The sequence below is a fragment of the Mastigoproctus giganteus genome, chromosome 5 (genome assembly GCF_048544385.1).
Source record: "Mastigoproctus giganteus isolate SK-2022 chromosome 5, ASM4854438v1, whole genome shotgun sequence".
In the NCBI taxonomy this organism is placed as follows: Eukaryota; Metazoa; Arthropoda; class Arachnida; order Uropygi; family Thelyphonidae; genus Mastigoproctus; species Mastigoproctus giganteus.
Window position 1 is genome coordinate 57,347,347 of NC_143579.1, and position 16,474 is coordinate 57,363,820.

The window sequence follows — 16,474 nt, forward strand, 5'->3', positions numbered from 1 at the left end:
AAAAAGTGTTCAAGCTGCGCCATAAGATTCCCGTCACACGTTTGATACAGTGTGATAAATGAGAAACATTGATTCTTTTGTTGTACTCCCATACGTGCCTGTACTGATAGTTTCTTTTTGATTTTTCTTTTAAATCTTGCTGTATTACAGTGCATGGCAACCCGGGTGTATTTTCGGAATATTTTATTTTTTTTTATTTTGTATTTCCTTTAGTATTCGTTGAGTTTCGCAGTTCAATTACTACCATTTACTTTTTAGAAAATCGTTGCAAAAAATGGAAGAGAAATCATTAAAGGCGAAAAGGATTTGTACGTAATCCACGAGAAAATCCTTGGAGAAAGTGGAGAATACATCGAGTCGATAATGAAATGAATAACTTCGGAGAAAGATTACTTTAAGTTAATCAGTGAGGGGCAAAGATAATATAAGAAATTAAAAAGATAATGCAAAATAAGGAGAGTTCCTAATATAAGGCTGATATTCTATTAGGATTAGCAGATAATTCATACGAAAAATAATGAGAAAGATTATCTAGATTAAAATCAAACACGTGCATTTAATCTAATGGGTTTGAGCTAACAGAAAATAATCCTTCGGCGAGAATAGAAATAATTGCTGATAATGTACACTATCTTACCAAAAGTCTAAAGACCGTATATTGGCAAATGGATGCGCGCTAAAGAAATTGCAGTCTGAGAGGAGCCGATGCGCCATGAGACAGATGGTTATCTCATCTCGCCATCAGGCTCTAGAGAACCATGCATTTTCACGGAAGAGCCGCAAGCCATTTACAACTAAAAGACCCAACTCGGACTGTGGATCAATGGAAATCGATCCCAAGTGAAGGGATCGATCCCTTCAGAATGATAGAAGCCGCGTGGAGAACGCTTATTGCCCGAATGTTGGGTCCAAACTGTTCAAGGCACATCGAACCCGGACTCGAGTAGAAATTGATCCTATAGCGTGCGGAACATGCTTAGAGAACACTTACCATCCAAGTATGTTGTCTAACTTGTGAAACGGGAGGAGGAGATGTCATGATCTGTTGGTATTGCTTCCATTTTTTATTCTGGAAGCGGTCCTTACGCCATCCAAGAAAACTACTCCATGTTACAAAGAAAGGGCAGTGAACAAGTAGTGTAAAGAGAATAACATTAAAAGATTTCAGTGGCCAGCACAGAACATCGATCACACCTCAATCTTAGGGATAATCAATAGGAACACATAATTAAGGCAAGGCCAAGATGGACCTCTTCGTTAGTGGGCCCACACATGCTTTAAGGGAAACGTGAACTTAAACCAGAAGCCATACACCAGAAATTGGTAGAAAGACATTTTATTGGAAGCTTTGATTATACAAGAGCCCATCCTTGTCACCTGTTCAGTGATAATATAAGTTCATTATAAAATTTCCGAGACTTCAAGAAATATGGTTGAGCACCTATTACGAATACCAGAGCATTCCCGGCTTATACTGGAGGCCTTATTTACCAAAACTTGAACACCTCAATGGTGGCTTTGATAGATGATGGAATCTCATTGGATAATTTGAGATAAATGTAAAAAATTAGGTAATCAAAGGAGGCGACCTTCAATGAAAAAATAGTTATTTGAATATCAATGACGATCAACATTTATTTTTGGTCAATTTAATATCATTAACACGGAGATTAAGAAACCTACGTTATCGAAAAAAAAAAGAGAGAGAAAACATAAGTGTATTTCTTTTTAAATTTGGTTTTCTCTTTTCCCAACTTCTGTCGGGGGTGAATGATGTTTATTTTCTGTCATACAAAATGACTTCAAGTCCAAATCTTTAAAATTGCGTTCGATAAAGCAAAAATGCCAAGGCAATCTCTCTCTTTTTTTTATCGCTACCTCCATTTTCGAATCATTTTGCTTTAAAATGAAAAGTTCTTCATTGATTTTCAACCCACCTGCATCTGAAGTCAAACAACTTTTACCTTTTCATAAAGCTATTCGGATATTTTATGGTAAAACGTATTTTTATTTTATTTTACTGCAGAGGTTTCTGTTTTTCATAATATTTTTCCGTTTATTCAACTCTCTTGGCGATTTTATACATTTCGATCTTTGAAGTTGGTAATAACATCTTTCACCAGGTTTATTTGTGATCTGAATTTAGGGCTCCCATTCTGTAAACAAAACGAAGTTCATCTACGTCACAAAAATCATCATTTCTCTCTTAACTAGAAATATATTGTAGAAGTGACTTAAAAGCTTTGTATTTATTAGAAAACTGAAACCCAAAGAAGAGGGTGTATCGTAAATTTTAGATGCAATGCAAGCATCTTTTCACGAAAATCAGTTCAAAAATTAACGAAGGAGAAATCTTCAATACCTGTGATCTTCATATGGAATAACAAACTGAAAATTTTAATAAATATTTTCATTTCTTTTCAGATAAAAAATATCTTTTCTATTTAACTTATAATTTTATAAACAAAAAGTCTGTAATTATTAATTTTAAAAAAAATAATAAAATTCTTTCAATTTATTATATTTTATGGTAAATAAATGCTAATTCATTTGTATACCTTTTTGTTTATTCATAGAGTAAACTATACAAATATTCAGTTATTTCACTTAATTTATATTGTTTGCAGCCTTCAGGCACGGATATGCTACTAATCATTGTACAATCGAATTCAAATTGTATAATCGAATCAAAAAGAATCATTAATACGTCATAACGTATACATTTACGCAAATTAGACGTATATATTTACACAAGTGCGTAACCATTACGTCATTAAGCACGACGTACAACATATGTCATATGACGTGGGCATATACGCATTATGACGTGAATATACGTCATATGGTGTATACATTTACGCGTGATGACGTAAATACACGTCATATGGCATATACATTTACGTATAATAAAAATTTAAGTTCCAAGAGGTTAGAACTTAATAATCATTAGTGGCGATAAAATACGCATTAGCTGGTCGTTTAGCCATAATTAGAATACTTATGCAACCAAAACATACCAGCCAATGACTTCCACCACTTTCTTTCTATTAGATATTGCCTCAAATTGTAATGTTGATTGGCCACGAACGTACTTAGTTGCCAAAATGCATGAGCCAATGGGGCGAAGGTGGGGAGAGCAGCAGACATACATACAAATGGGTTCAGAACCAGACTGTAAGAACAAAAATCCTCTTGGGAAATCTGACGAGACTTGGAATCTTAGAGAACTTGGCGGAAACTTAATTCAGCTTCGTCAGGAGTCTATATTTGTGCGATGGAGAGGAAGTATTCCTCCGAGAGGGAGAGAGAAAAGAGAGGGAGTATTAGCAGCCCCTTCCACCAGTGGTGTAATTTAATCACTTCCCTATGGGTGCTAACTGTATTTGAGAGGGAACTGCCCTAACCACCGCAATAGACGTCTAGACAGGGGAGCTGACTTGCGGAAACAGCCTTTCTCCTACAGACACACAATTGATGATGGCAGCCATTCGTGTCACAGTCTGACATTTGTATTTATGTGTTGACATTGAGATACCGGTTGACGGCCATTGAATACCAACCGTGTTTTAAAACCCACTCTTTGATGTCTCCTTTATTGGACAGCATTTTTATTCTTAAATCGACTTTCACTCTTTCTCTATTACATTTCCAGGAAGATACTTTAATGCCGGTAAATGAAGTCAGGTTGGTGTAGGTAAGAGCTAAGTGGAATTCTTTTCTCGAAGACATGTCGAAGGATTTTATGCCTTAGCTATCCAAATTGAAACTGAAGGATGCCTTTTCGATCTTTGTGAAATAATACTAAGGATATTATTGCTTTTGCCATCAATTTACAGCGCAGTCGCAGTCTTCAGGTTGCTAAGCGACCTTTGTATTGTTAATGCTGTTAGGAGGGCTTTTTTGTAACTTCAGGAATATTTTCGGACCCCTCTACTTCAGATTTTACTGCGGGTGGCATCTGGCTAAATATTAGGGTGGGATTTTGTTACCGGCTACAAAGGTTAATTTCATCGTAAATCTGTAAACGGACCTAACGCAGACGTTTACGTAAATTAAGTCAACCCGTAGGTCTTAACTCAGCGAAGCACTGAGAACCATCCTAAGGGAGTATATTTAATGTCTCGAACTTCCACGTATCTCGGTTTAACAATTTTGGAAGTTTTGATCCCTGAAAAAAAATGGGGCCGTAAGGTCGTTTATCGCACTGTATCGATTCGAATAAAAAAAAAAAAAAAAAAAAAAAAAACGAAAACGTTAACAGAAGTAATCCCAATTTTCTATTTTAACAAAATTATGTATTATATGTACAGTGGCGGACAAAAAAACTGCATCACCTTTAAAAAAAGTAACATTTGTAGTGAAACGTATAAGATTGTTTGATTACAGTCATTTTGATCGCCGCCAAGCAAAAGTATTGCGTCAGATAACGCTTCTATTGCATCAGACAGTAATTTCGAGGTATTGCATCAGCCATTTCTATAAATACAGCGTAGGAAGGATATACGCGCTCATTAGTATCCTGTTTTCGGAGGCGTAAGCGTGGCTCCATATGTTCAGTTGACACCAAGAAAAAAAGTGTGGTTGTTGCTCTGTCCCAGGAAGAGCTTTCTACGCGTGCTGTCGCTGATAAAATAGGCTGCCACCAGTCAACAGTATTTCAGGTGCTGAAATTAAAGCGTGAAACCGGTGATGTGAAGAGAAGACCTGGATCAGGCTGTAATAGAGTGACTATACTTTCCCAAGATCGATATTTGAAACCGCTATACCTTCGTAATCGCCATGCTAGTGCTCCCGATCTAAAACTAGACTTTGAGATGGCCTCTGGTGTTGAAACAAGTGCACGAACTATCCAAACATTGCTTTCAGAATGTGGTCTGCATGCATATCGGCTCAAGAAGAAGCCTTTGTTGACTCAACAAATGAGGAAGAAGTGACTTTCTTGAGCTAAAACGCATGTTTCACGGTCAAAAGAGCAATGGGACACCGTCATCTTTTCTGACGAATCTAAATTCAACCTGTATGGCTCGGATGGGAAGCGATATGTCAGAACACGAAAATCGGAGGCGTACCATCCTGACTGCATAACACCGACCGTAAAGTTCCCTGCCGGTCAGAAGGTCTGGGATGCATAACAAGCAAAGGGGTGGGGTGAATTAAGTTTATTAACCGAACGGTGAATGCAGAAACCTACACTGCTATCTTGGAGGAGTGCCTGAAACCCGTTATTAGGGATCACCAACACAGACGTCCAAAACTGCATTTTTCAACAGGATTCAGCACTTTGCCACACAGCAAAATTGGTAAGTTTTATGCTATTTAGATTTAATGATGAGTTTGTCTTGTCTCACAAGGCTTAAAACATACTTACACCAATGTTTTCCCTCGTTTTTCTCCCTTAAGGTGCAGTCATACCTCAGAAATGCTGGCATTGCAGTGTTGGACTGGCCCGGATTTGAACCCTATTGAAAATCGCTGGTACATAATGTCGTCTAAAATTTCTCAGAAGAAGCCAACAAGTAAGATTCAGCTGCAGGAGATCATTGTAAGTTTGTGGTACCACGAAATTGAGCAACCGTATATCCAGAAGTTGATTAACTCTATGTCAGATCGTTGCAAGGCTGTAATTGCAGCGAACAACAAAATAATGAGGACTTATTTTGCTGATTTGCAGTACATGATACTCTTACGTTAACTTGTCAATGCAATAAAATGTATGTTTGGTTGTCATGATTTCTCATATTTCCATTAATTACACATTTTACCCTTTGGGAAGATATTTATGGCAATTTGGTATATCAGGTGGAGTCTTTTTATTGGATTTCATTCACAGAGATATATATCCCATCTAACACTGCATTTCGAACATTTCTGCAACCCACAATGCAGCGGACATTTGCAAAATTCACAAGTGATGCAGTTTTTTTGTCCGCCACTGTATATATTCTTAAAGATCCAAAAAAAAAAAAAATTGAAAAATAGAAGAACATTGTCGCCAGATGTCGCTCTTTACTCCTTTCACGTAATCCATATTCTCGAGCCGCCAATTGTTTTTCTCGCAGAGTATAAGAGAACGACAGAAACAAATCAATCACCGGTTTATTTTTACAAGGATGACGCAGCTACCTTAATCGCAACGTGAAAGTGCATTTGTATCTCCATTGAATTCTGGTATATAAAAATATCTAAAGATAAGTTTAGTATTTTAAAGAACTCTTAAAAATATTTAAATAACTGAAAGTAACATTTCGGTTACAATGAAATTTGTAAATCATTTTGAGAAATTCTTAATAAACTAGCTAAGAAAAGTGGTTTATCTGCAATGTGACCAGATGTGAGCTTTAATGGACTACACCTACATAATAGACATGGAGTATTTTCAAAGTTGAAAGCGATGTCAGTGTCAATTACCAATGATCACATTTTAAAGTTGGTTGAATCCTTTTGCGGTGAGGAAACTCGAGTGATTAGATAATTGAAGATTCTATTCATTCACTCTATCCATCACTATTTGGCATTGGTAAGTTATCCGTTGCTATTTTGGCTGCCTCCTTTTCTAGGATTCCTAGAATCCAGGATGGTTAAATACTACCATTTGGGTCTACTTCTTCATGGACAAGATGGTCTACTCTATCTCTTATGTCGGGGTCTGCTTTATTCGTTGAAGCAGCTGTTGGCTTCACAGTACCACAGCAATCATCTGGTCGTGATTTTCTCAACACTTTCTTTAGACAGTTTAAGTGCTATAGTCGTGAAGATCACTATGATCGTTACCAGGGTTGGGGAAGGCGAGTATGTATGCATGGTGCCGCTCGTCAAGGTATTGATTTTCTTCGAAGATACGATTACATTCCACGTGCAGCATTTCCAGTTCATTTCGACGAAGGTCATTTTGTAGTTGATTTTACCTGCACCTGCTGCACTCGGTTTGCTTTGCGTTTTCTAATTCAGTTATGGCAAGTACTTGTTGTTCGACTCTTCGCTTCCTGACTGAATAAGCTTTATTTTCTCAATTTTATTTTTATGTACTTGGAAGGAACTCTGCTGGGAGCGTTACTGTCGCGGACATTTTGGCCAAGGTCTACCGCAGCATATTTTTGTTTGTTTGGCTGGATTTGGGATGTCAATCTCATGATTTTCAGAGATTTAGGGAAGGCTACCTCCATATCCCTTCTTTGTCAGTCTTGCTACTGCTTGTTTCCTATCGGATTCTCAAATATCATCCGTTTTCATAGACTGATTCTTATCAGTTCTATGGACGCGTGATCCTTTGTTTGGTAAAGCCACAATCTGCGTTTGTTCATGGTAGAGATTTGACTTTTAGTGGGAAAGAAATTTCAAAATGTTTGCGTTTTTTCTACTGATTTAGCCCATACTTTTTGGCTGCTTGTGAATAGGTTTGTCTATTTATGAGTAGTGGTGGTACAATCCAATTTGCTTTTCTAGAGGTGGCACATTGATTGCCCACTTTATTAGTTCACCGTTAGCCAGATTCGCTGCTCTAACAAGATGTGGCTTGGGGTCATCAAGGTGTTGAAAAGTGACACGAGGAATATTGGATATTCGTGTGGGCAGAAGACCGTGACATTTCAGTTTCTCCCTCGGATGTGTAATGGGAATTGAGAACCGAAGACTGAATCAGCCGAGATCGATACTTGAGGTCTTCCTCGTGTTCCATAATCCACTCTTTCAAACCTTTGCCAGGTGAATTGTTGCTTGTCATCTTAAAAGTGTCCATAGCGGTTAACATTGCCAGTGTAATCGATCCGTAAACGATATTCAAATACGCTTTGGCTTTAACGGTGCCATTCGGTGGGATCAAGGGTATGTCACGTAAACATATTACACCTCCTCAAAAATCTTGTACAATGGGATATTTTGGTATACAACCAGATGTTTCTAGTTCGTCGTATGGTTTCCCCCATATGGGCACTCTTGAATTGGTGACTTGCGTCTTGTCTCTGTTCATTGATCCTGGCACCAAAGCTTCCGTATTTTGCGATCAGCGATTTCCATGGAGGTCTCTCATTCTTTTAGAGCATTCTCTGTAGGATTCTTCGTATGGTGCGGGCACCGATGCTTTCTTATATTCCGCATTAAATACAGAGGTTAATTGTTTCGTAATTTTGCTCCAGACGTCGATCACGTTGCTTCAGTTACCTTACGGTTTCAGCCACAAGCGCGCCTGCTTAGGGATATTTTGTGGATGTCTTGCCATTCGGACCGAATGTCTCTAGCCTTTGAACACTTGGCAAGTTTAACGCTCCTGCTCACAAACAATGGCATCTCTTGAAGTCTGTCAGATGTTGTCCATACTCCACGCTTGGGAAGTGATTTGGGCACTCGGGTCACGTGACGTGTGATCCGACCAGCGCCCAAACAATGTTACCACATCGTTTTACATACTTTTTCATTATTGTGTATAGCACAAACCTCTATGGTCCTAATAAAGTAGCTAGGCAATGTACCTATCACACTTTTTAGAGAAGCTGTTTAGCTTCCTTTGCAGTTCAGACAGCACAGAATATTGAAGGGTCGGTTTTATTTTGTTTGCGCCTGGCCCTTCGCACATACGGATGTTCCTAGCTGCTTCCCAATAGCCAGAATTCTGGCTATTGGGAAGGTTAGGATAGGTTTCGTATGTAATTCAAAAATGTAGTTCAGGATGTACAGCTGTCTCTGTCATATTTTCTAACGTTTATCTAAAATCAAGTCTGGATTGTGTGAGAGTGTGATGGCTTGAACCCTCTCTGTATCTCGGAAGTGGTGACTTTGCTACTCATCACTGTTCTGTTTTGCCAATGGGATGTTTTTCTTCTCTCCCAAGACTCCAGACCCGCAAAAAGTTCACAACAGCGTTTCCAAAGCCCGAGATCAATAACCGTGTTAAAAAAATAACAAAAATCTTTAAACTTATTTAAGGAAAACGTGGTTTTCATTTGTGTTGGGCTCCTGTGGTCATCGCGGTTTCCCACCCCCAAGAAAATCTATCTTGAAACCATTGTTCCTCAATTTCAATTCATTCCCCCATGTGTCTGAAGTCTGAGCAAGAGGAAGAATGGTATCGGCATTGAGCTCGCTCAATCCTCCCAAAGCCTTAAATACCTCGATAAAATATGTCCTATGTGCCTAGCCGCTAGACGCTGAAATTTGCAGAACTGAAGCCTAGTAAGAGCGTCCTTTCTTTACATTCTCTGCATTCGTTCCAGTAGCTTTACACCCTTCTTAAAACGAGGCCTCGAGACCGTATGCAGTACTCAAGGTGTAGCCTAATCATTGCCCAATACAACGTGATGATCACCTTATCCCTGCTAGCAAAATTCTTGAATATCATTGATAAAACCGTATGAGCTGTCCTGGCAGACTGCCTTCAGTGCTCAACTTCATATCAATGGAGTTCATGTCTAGGTTTAGAAGCAATTAAAATATTTACGGATCAAGCCATGTTATTACTATAAGTTCGCTGTGATTCACTAAGATACTCGGGCAAGACATAACTCGAAAAGTTAATGTTTTTTTGCTTAAAAGTTTATCTTCAATACAGAAATATAAAAAGATTCATCCTGTCTTTCAGTCTCCTATCGTCGGAGCCTTGAGGCTGAACAGATTTCCACTGCTGCTTCCAAACCATTCTCGCAGATTTTATAACCAAGATATTCTAGATCTGCCTACATGGCGTTTTCCATTGATTTTTCTCTGTAGTTATGTGACCAAAGTATTCAAATCTCCTTTTCTTTAAAGCAAATAGCATTTCCATATCTTTGTTGATCCTTCGCAATACTTCAGTACTAGTATTCTTAACCCTTTCTGTTCAAGAAAGGTTGAGTATCCGCCTATATACCTGCATCTTGGACGCTTATAGTTTTTGTTGTTTCTTAGGTCAGTGTCCAGCTTCTGTTCCGTAAGACAGGATGGAGAACCACGCATAAATCTACTTTTTAGATTCAGATTGAACTATTGAACTCACAACTGCTGAGTAGTTCTTGCATCTTAGGAAATGCACTTCTAGGTACTTCCCTTCTAATAGTTTATTTATAGAAGGGAAGAGTTTTAATTTGCTCAACGGAAATTACGATGACCTTGGGCAGTATTTCAGTTCCGTTCAATAGGAACAATTGGTGAATCTACTGAGTAGAAATACTAAATGGTAACTGTAAATAAAATGTTTGTATCAAGATAAGATTTATCCAGCGATATTAAAGGATGCAGGAGAGATTGCCAAATTCCTATGTACTATAATAAGTGCATCTCTGGATCCGGGTGGAGTCCCAGAAAATTGGAGACAATAAACGTTCCTCCAGTCAACGAAGGTGGTTACAAGTGAGAAACTGGAAATCATTAAGATGGGTTTGTTAAAGAGAAATCACGTCTGAATAATTTTAAGATGTTATTACGAAAGAACTAGATGCAAAGAATAATTTTTACACGCAGTATAGTCAGACTTCAGAAAGGCTTCTAATACCATCCAACACGAATGATCCTTGTATGAACTGGAACAATGCGTCTTTTATTGGAAGGATGGTGCTACGGTAGATAAAAGGTTGTTTAAGTGGTCTAAGTGCACCAGAGTGTCGAAGAGGATCCCAGATTATCTTGGGAACTAATAAACGTAACGTAGTTGATAACGAAATAGACTGAGAAGTAATCCGAATACACCAAGCTAGTTGATAAAATTCAGCTTCAGATTAGCATTTTAAAATAAAAACCTCGTAAGAATATTTTTTTAGATATATATTTCATAATGATTAAATGTCAATATTTTTAACTTCAACGTAAAAACAGTTCTTTAATTAAGGAAATTTCAGTGTCCGAAATGAGTGGAATGTTTAAACAAAGGTTTATAATAATACACTATTAATAATAAGGTTTATTAAAGCCAAACTTTGATAATCAACTTCATATTATCAAAGTTTGCTTTACGAATTCCCTCTGGGAGTCTTATGGGTGCGGTATTTTCGTAGCCAAGTGTATATTGGACTTAAATCCACAAAAATCCTATGGGTTGTCCTGGAACCGGCTGTGTTTCTCCGCAATCTTCTTACGTCAAACCGAGATCCTCTTATCTTTCGCCCTTTATTTTTTTTTCAGTTTTATTTCCTTTTATAAAAACGCAGTTTACATCCGAAGAAAGCTAGTGGTGTGTGATGTTTACTCCTAACGGTATCAGTACTGTCCGAAAGCTTCCATAGCCATTTATTCTAGCGATGTCAGCTATCAGGAACTTAAAAAATAAAAAAGGGAAGAAAGAAAGGAAAAAAAAAACATTTGCTGACAGTCTAGTGCCCACCGATCCCTAAGTAAGGTGACGTTAGCCCGCAGGGACATGAGAGACACAGCATCTGCCCGCTACTGAAACTGGAACCAGAATATCTCGCGGCTAGTGTCAGAGATGAGCGGATAGGTAGCTTGATCTTGGCACCAACTTGACACATTGTTAGCACTCAACTTCCGTTCACTGGGGGTGTTCTGAAAACCTCTTTAACTGCTCCACTGCGTCTTGAAAATAGATTGTCGCCTATAAGATGAGCTGTCGGAAACAATGTGATCGGTTACCTAGTCAGAGTCAATTGCAACCATCACCTGGGATGTAACCAGTGGAAAAAAAAAAAGGAAATTGGATCCCCCTATAGTTTTGGCGAAGCATATATATATTATTAACATCGCAAGAGGACAGTGCATTGAATAAAGTTTTATTTTTTTATCATCAAGTGATATTCTCATTAAAAAATATATTTCTACTGTCCCCTAATATGCCAGCGTCCTATCACACAACATGAAGAAAGGAGAGAGGAATTTTGGGAATAAACAAAACCTTTAAAGACCACAATAACGCCTTGCTTGTGCACCATCTTTGAAAATATACGCAAATGGTACCAATCCTAGTAGTAATTTCCATAAACTTTTGTCAACAAATACCCCTTTGTCCTTGTGGCATAAACTTCGATTGATTCGGCATTTTCTCCTTTTTTTATGCATCATTCTATCGTGCGCTGTCATCTGGTTTTGAACCTCATAAAATATAGAAGTAGCCATAACTTTTCACACGGTGGTATACATATTTATAGCACTTACAGTGTATGTTTTATTGTTGAAAAGAACGAGAGCGTACAAGCGACTCATAAGACACTAAAACGTCTTAATAAAAACTTTGTCTGAGGGTAGTCGTGCTTAGTCCTGTTTCTGTCAACGATAAGTTCAAAAGTGGCTTTTATGAGGTTGCTTCAAACGGTAAAGATAAAGTCGATTTTTTCCTGAACTGTATTTACAACTGTAGTTACGTTGAAAGGACTATCAGCCACGAGTATAACATTCAAGAGGTATTTCAGACTTCAATCCCAGTCAAGTGTTACTCTAGTTTCTACTGTCATAAAATAAAAATATAAGAAAAGAAATAAAACTTCTCAATAAGTTCCACAATTGATCGAAGTCATGGAAGCTGTGTGGTAGCGCACAACAGAGGAATACAAGGAGATTTTTTTTTTTTTTTTTTTAGGAGCATTAGCAACTAAGGCCATATTGCTCCGGGATATGCGGTGGTCATTCCCTGACCTTTCCGCATCCTCCATATTTGGTGGTGACGGGCTCGAACCCCGGTCTAATCAAGAAGCGTGTGCTACGCACTGCTGCTCCTTCCCACCTGGCTACGGAGGCGCCATACAAGGAGAGGAAACCCGGCTGTCATCAGGAGAGAAGAATTAGAATCAACCAATAAAACTTTATATAAATCTCTTTTAAGTATATATTTATAGTAAAATAATTAAACAACAAATAAAATTAAAATAAGTTTGAAAAAAAAATGTAAGTATTCTTAATACACCTTTCATTGATTAATATGCTTTAAATATTAAATAAAAAGAGTACTAGTGTCAGTTTAGTTCTTTTTCTTCCTACTGAATAGGAAATAGTTCTTTTCCCTAAAGGAACTTAAGTTCCCTTTTCCCTAAAAGTTTTCCTTATTAGAGGAAAAAGTTCCTTTATTCTTTTAGGGAAAAGGGAACTTAAGTTTTCTATTAGGGAAAAAAGTTCCTTTTTCCTCTTAGGGAAAGTTCCTTTTTCCCCTAACAGGAAAAAGTAATTTAATACACCATTTTTCCTTTAGGGAAAAACGAACTCTAGTTAATTAAGGAAAATGCTTTTTTTCCTAATTAACTAGAAACTTTCCCTAATAGTAAAAAGGAACTTAAGTTCCTTTATTTTTTAAGGAATTAAGACAAAATAAAGTTAATTCAACATTACAATGCTTCAAAAGATTTCCAATGGAGATTATCTAAAAGAATGATGAAAAAGTGCATCATCTCGAACTTTTCTTTCCGCTAGTTACCATCACTGCATGAAAAGCTAATTTAATATCCAACTAAAGCTGAGAACAGATACTAAACTATGAGTGACAAAACAGGAATTATGGGAGGGAATGACATGAAATTCTGTCACAGACTTCGTATATTGAATGATGCATGTGTGCTGGGAATAGACAGCCAGGCACCAGTTCTTTTTGAACTTGTACGAAATGATAAAAAAAAAAAAAAAAAAACTGCACTTGGTAAAAGGGAAGCCTGAATAGAATCACTCAGGATGCGGTCGGAAAAATCCCATTAAGATGCTACGTCTGTTTTGAATATGGTTCACTTTGTATGGCCGAAGAAAGCGTGCATCTCTTTATCTGTTTTTTTTTTTTTTATTTTTATGCCTTGTAAGCAACAGTGGAAGACGTAGAGATGGTTTGCATATTAATCCCTAGCTGTGGGTGGTAGAATGAACTAGTGCAGTGGTACCGAATATATTATACTGTAACATGTAAATGATTCTGTGGCATTCTACGCTCTAGTTAGCCTACACTGTGTCTTTCTAAAGTCATTCAAAAAAAAAAATTAAAATAATGAGCTTTAAATCTTGTATGGTCTTCAGTTTCTCTGTTAGCTGAAAATACTGCTCTTGGTGAACTGCTTTTACAAGCTCTTTGGAATGTCTTCTATTTCAGTGCAATATATTTTCAAAATACCAAATGGATGATTTTCCTTCCTTTATACGCAAAAACAGGAATGGAAGCGCTAGGAGCCCCTCGTAGAGGGGCTCCTATTAGAAATTAAGAATCTGTCTTTTTTCTCCTTTATTATCTTTCTAAATATAATGAATCTGGGATTCGTTTCGATTGGATGCGAATGTCATTTCTCAGAAATCAATAGATTCTTCAATTCACCCCCCCCCCCAACCCTCGCTAAGGTCAACTGTCTTTCCGCTGTAATTAATCGTTTCCGTGTAATGTCAAAACGACCAAGGGTGATTTATCTGTGTAGTTAGCAGTTTTTATTTCTCGCCTGATTGGGTTTTAGAATTATGACCCCCCGATGTTTTAAGGTCACCGATGTATGGTAGAGGGAGTTTATATAACAGAGGCTATTAATCTTGATGTGCACAATCTCTGCTGCTACCGTAACTGTCTGGTAGCTTATAGAGCTTCGAGCGATGGAAACCCTCTTGGTTAGATTGCCGCCAGCAACATCCATCAATAAATCACTAATGAAGTGAGGCAGTTGTCTCTTCCTGTTACGTTCCCCACCTTCGAACAATAAAAATGAATTTTAGAAAAGCGATCCTGCAAAGGATATTATCTGGCGGTAGCTTAAACACACGCAGAATTAGCCAGCGAGGGTGTGTAATTAAAAGCAGACGATCAGCTCCCGCACTAGTTCCCGAACTAAAGAACTTTCCCCAATTTTGTTGTAACGATATCGTCTTTGCTGTTTCCACGGGCACCTATTTCTCACCTGACTGCTGTCAGTAAAAGCGAGTCTTGTAATACATCATTTCCTCTAAATGCTCCGACGGTAGACCCTAAGAACTACTTTTGGCAAGTCATTAATCATACTTTTGTTACTCTGTGCCTCTTTTCTACAGCTTTATTACACCAGATGAAGAAAATAGGCGTTCTTTATTGTGACCAGATCCTAAAAAATACATTCCACTTTTAAAAAAAAAAAAAAAAAAAAAAAAAGAGTTCGTCTGCTTTAAATAGTTTAGATGAAGTAAAAACGCACATTTCATTGTTTAAAATACACACGCATGCGCCAGTTGTTTGAATTCCATTTTCTTGTTTATTTCCCGCGCTTGCTCTTATTGTTGTTTTACATTTCGTCGTCTGCACGCGCGCTCATTATCGTTTGGATTGCAATTTTAAAAACACCAGCCGATATTAGCTTTTTTTAAATAAAATAAACCACAAAATGCTTTCAGAAGCTCCTCGTTAAGCAAATACATGCAGGGAAAAAAAATTGGTATTTTAGTGGTCAAGAGGTGATTGCTCCGAGGTCTATAACTCGATGTTTAGTATTTGTCCTCTAGCAGCGGGCAATAAATGACAGAAATAAACTCTTGATAGACACGTAGCAAAATTATCTTCGTTTTTAGTGTCAGCCTTGAAGGTTTAAAGCCTTCTTCCCCTTACGAGAATCCATCTAAGCTCTCCACAGAAAAAAAAAAAAGAGCAGAAAAGATGGGTTACGTGCTTCTGAAATGCGATATATAAATATTTAAGAGTCATAAATAGCTTGTAAGGGTTCCCCTGAAAGTATGATATATGCCGCCATTTTTATAGCGACAAGTTAATTTTATCTCGAGAGGATGGACTTCCTTAGCAATAAACTACGGTAATAAGATTCTATTTGGAGATCCATCCAAAGATGATTCTGCTTACAGAACATTAATTCGATGTATTTGTTTTGTAAATGTACATTTACAGTCCTATTGCTGTATTCGTGCATATTAAATTTGACTTGTCTTTTAACATTCAGAGACATCTTCGATGTTATTATTATTAATAATCGCATCGAATACAGTCTCTGATTCAGGTAGCAAGTGGTCTCAAGAGCCCACTATCTGAATTAATCTTTTGGGATGCCATCTGTTAAGTAGTAGTGCAATACCAACGCAACTTGTAGTAAAGGAGAAGTTCGTTCAAAGATTCTAGTGTCGCACTTTAATTATACCAACCAACCACCTTCCAACGATTGCTAGAAGATGGTCAACAGAGCTCAGAAGAGGACAGGAGGCGTTGGGTGATCCGAGGTCTGTTCGGCCATATGAAGCAATCAATTCTTTAACAATTGCCATCACTGAAAAAAAATATTTTTTTTAGAAAACAGAAGAATTGAAGTAGTACTTGACATTTCCCATGGAAGCATTTTAATAATAATATAAGAACATTTAGGAGTGTCCAAAGTTGTGCATGTTGCATTCACAGAAACCTTTCCATTCAGAATAAACATCAGGGATGGAGTCATCAAAAGATGAATTTAAAATTATTTCTTGCTAATTCAGATACATTTTTATCCTGTTTGGTGACTGCAATGATACTTGGCTAAATTTTATGATCCTGAATCGAAATTAGAAATCAGTCATCTGAAAAGTGTTGGCCTCAATTTTCTGAGACACAAAAGGATTGTTGTTAATTGAGTACCTTGCACCTAGAGCCGTGCAAATA

The 16,474-nt window shown here is 37.5% G+C and overlaps 1 protein-coding gene across 1 annotated transcript in view; it reads left to right on the forward strand.

Moving 5' to 3' along the window:
* Positions 1-16,474, forward strand: part of LOC150085415 (uncharacterized) — a 93,172-nt gene that overhangs the window by 29,428 nt on the left and 47,270 nt on the right. The gene's annotated exons all lie outside the window — the stretch shown is intronic.